Source organism: Scomber japonicus, chromosome 15, assembly GCF_027409825.1.
Source record: "Scomber japonicus isolate fScoJap1 chromosome 15, fScoJap1.pri, whole genome shotgun sequence".
NCBI classification, from domain to species: domain Eukaryota; kingdom Metazoa; phylum Chordata; class Actinopteri; order Scombriformes; family Scombridae; genus Scomber; species Scomber japonicus.
Genome location: NC_070592.1, coordinates 4881836 through 4884853, shown reverse-complemented (window position 1 = coordinate 4884853; position 3018 = coordinate 4881836). Strand labels below are relative to the sequence as shown.

General features: G+C 46.9%; 1 pseudogene; it reads left to right on the top strand.

Moving 5' to 3' along the window:
- The window catches only part of LOC128373833 (chloride channel protein 1-like), a 32108-nt pseudogene extending 29342 nt beyond the window's left edge, over nt 1–2766 (top strand).
- The last annotated feature ends 252 nt before the right edge of the window (nt 2767–3018 follow it).

Genomic DNA, 3018 nt, shown 5'->3' with positions numbered 1-3018 from the left:
AATAAGTAAGTAAAATTAAATTGAAGCCAAATTAAAAAGGCAGGTCTTCAATTTGCTTTTTAAAGTATTGACACTCTCTGTTGCCCCTTTGGTTTTATTTATGACCACAGTAATTAAAAAGATGACCCTTCACCTTTCATTCCTTTTATTCCTTTAATCCCTCCATCATCACATCACCCTCCAATCTTTCTCCTATCTTATCTACTTTTTCTCAATTTACAACTCTTGTACACATTCATTTTTGCTTTTTTCTCCTCCTCTTCTCTCTTTTTCATCATTCCCCTTCCTCCTTCATTTCTTCCTCTTTCAATTTTTCCACCTTTCTCTCTTCATCCTCCTTCCTTCCTCGCTTCCTCCTTCATTTCTTCCTCTTTCATTTTTTCCCCTTTCTCTCTTCATCCTCCTTCCTTCCTCGCTTCCTCCTTCATTTCTTCCTCTTTCATTTTTTCCCCTTTCTCTCTTCATCCTCCTTCCTTCCTCGCTTCCTCCTTCATTTCTTCCTCTTTCAATTTTTCCCCCTTTCTCTCTTCATCCTCCTTCCTTCCTCGCTTCCTCCTTCATTTCTTCCTCTTTCATTTTTTCCCCTTTCTCTCTTCATCCTCCTTCCTTCCTCGCTTCCTCCTTCATTTCTTCCTCTTTCATTTTTTCCCCTTTCTCTCTCATCCTCCTTCCTTCCTCGCTTCCTCCTTCATTTCTTCCTCTTTCATTTTTTCCCCTTTCTCTCTTCATCCTCCTTCCTTCCTCGCTTCCTCCTTCATTTCTTCCTCTTTCATTTTTTCCCCTTTCTCTCTTCATCCTCCTTCCTTCCTCGCTTCCTCCTTCATTTCTTCCTCTTTCATTTTTTCCCCTTTCTCTCTTCATCCTCCTTCCTTCCTCGCTTCCTCCTTCGTTTCTTCCTCTTTCATTTTTTCCCCTTTCTCTCTTCATCCTCCTTCCTTCCTCGCTTCCTCCTTCATTTCTTCCTCTTTCATTTTTTCCCCTTTCTCTCTTCATCCCCCTTACTCCCTTCCTCGCTTCCTCCTTCATTTCTTCCTCTTTCATTTTTTCCCCTTTCTCTCTTCATCCTCCTTCCTTCCTCGCTTCCTCCTTCGTTTCTTCCTCTTTCATTTTTTCCCCTTTCTCTCTTCATCCTCCTTCCTTCCTCGCTTCCTCCTTCATTTCTTCCTCTTTCATTTTTTCCCCTTTCTCTCTTCATCCTCCTTCCTTCCTTCCCTTCCTCCTTCATGTCTTCCTCTTCCTCTCTTCATCCCCCTTCCTTCCTCCCTTCTTCCTTCATTTCTTCCTCTTTCTCTCTTCATCCTCCTTCATTTCTTCCTCTTTCATCCTCCTTCCTTCCCTTCCTCCTTCATGTCTTCCTCTTCCTCTCTTCATCTCACTTCCTCCTTCATGTCTTCCTCTTCCTCTCTTCATCTCACTTCCTCCTTCATGTCTTCCTCTTCCTCTCTTCATCTCCCTTCCTCCTTCATGTCTTCCTCTTCCTCTCTTCATCCCCCTTCCTTCCTCCCTTCTTCCTTCATTTCTTCCTCTTTCTCTCTTCATCTCACTTCCTCGTTCATGTCTTCCTCTTCCTCTCTTCATCCCCCTTCCTTCCTCCCTTCCTCCTTCATGTCTTCCTCTTCCTCTCTTCATCTCACTTCCTCCTTCATGTCTTCCTCTTCCTCTCTTCATCTCACTTCCTCCTTCATGTCTTCCTCTTCCTCTCTTCACTTCCTCCTTCATGTCTTCCTCTTCCTCTCTTCATCCCCCTTCCTTCCTCCCTTCTTCCTTCATTTCTTCCTCTTTCTCTCTTCATCTCACTTCCTCCTTCATGTCTTCCTCTTCCTCTCTTCATCTCACTTCCTCTTTCTCTCTTTCCTCCCCCCTTCCTTCCTCCTTCATTTCTTTCTCTCTTCATCCCCCTTACTCCCTTCCTCCTACATTTCTACCTCTTTCTCTCTTTTATCCCCCTTCCTCCTTCACTTCTTCCTCTTCCTCTCTTCATCCCCTTTCCTTCCTTCCTTCCTCCTTCATTTCTTCCTCTTTCTCTCTTTTATCCTCCCCCTTCCTTCCTCCCTTCCTCCTTCACTTCTTCATTTTCCTCTCTTCATCCCCTTTCCTTCCTTCCTTCCTCCTTCATTTCTTCGTCTTTCTCTTTCCACCCCCCCCCCCTTCCTTCCTCCCTTCCTCCTCCAGCTCCAGAAGGCCATCGAGGGCTCCACCCGCTCCGGCGTTCGTCTCCGTCCTCCTCTCGCCAGCTTCCGTGACATCAGCACCCACAACTCCTCCGTCTCCAAATCTCAGCCGTCCTCTTCCTCCGCTCCGTCTTCGCCCAGCTCCACCTCGCCTCCCTCCACGGCTGCGGCTGTGGCAGCGGTAGCGACGGTAGCAGTTCCCCGACCCCCCTTGCCTTCCTCCCCTTCCTCCCCTGAAACCACAGACATTCACCACCATCATCACCACCATCATCATCATCACTACAGCCACCACCACCACGAGACTGAGACGGTTTGGATCGAGGGCTTGTCGACGGTGGTGGGAGGAAGTAGTAGCAGCAGCAGCAGCAGCAGTAGTAGTAGCAGTAGCGGCTCATCTAGCAGCATCAACAGCAACCTCAACCTCCCTCCTTCCTCCTCTCCTCCTCCAGTCCCTTCTTCTTCTACTCCTCCTCTTCCTCTTCCTCCTCCTCCTTCTCCTCCTCCTCCTTCCACTTCCGCCATCCCTCTCTCCTCCCTGAGGCCGATGCAGGGACTCTTCGAGGAGGACAGCGACGACGAGCCAATGGTTTAGGGTTAGATGAGTGATGGTTACGATTCTTTTTTTTTTTATATTGGAAAACTTTTTTTAATGGTGTGAGTTTCTTCTTCTTTTTTCTTCTTCTTCTTGTTCTTGTTGCTCTGGTTCCTATCTTTCCCCTTTTCTCTCATTATCAAGGTAGAGCAAAGATTTAAAAACCTCCAACGAGGTGTTTGCTTGACGACAGGTGTAATTTCACCTCCTCTAAAACAGTAAATCCCACCCTTACTGATTCTGGCTCCTCAT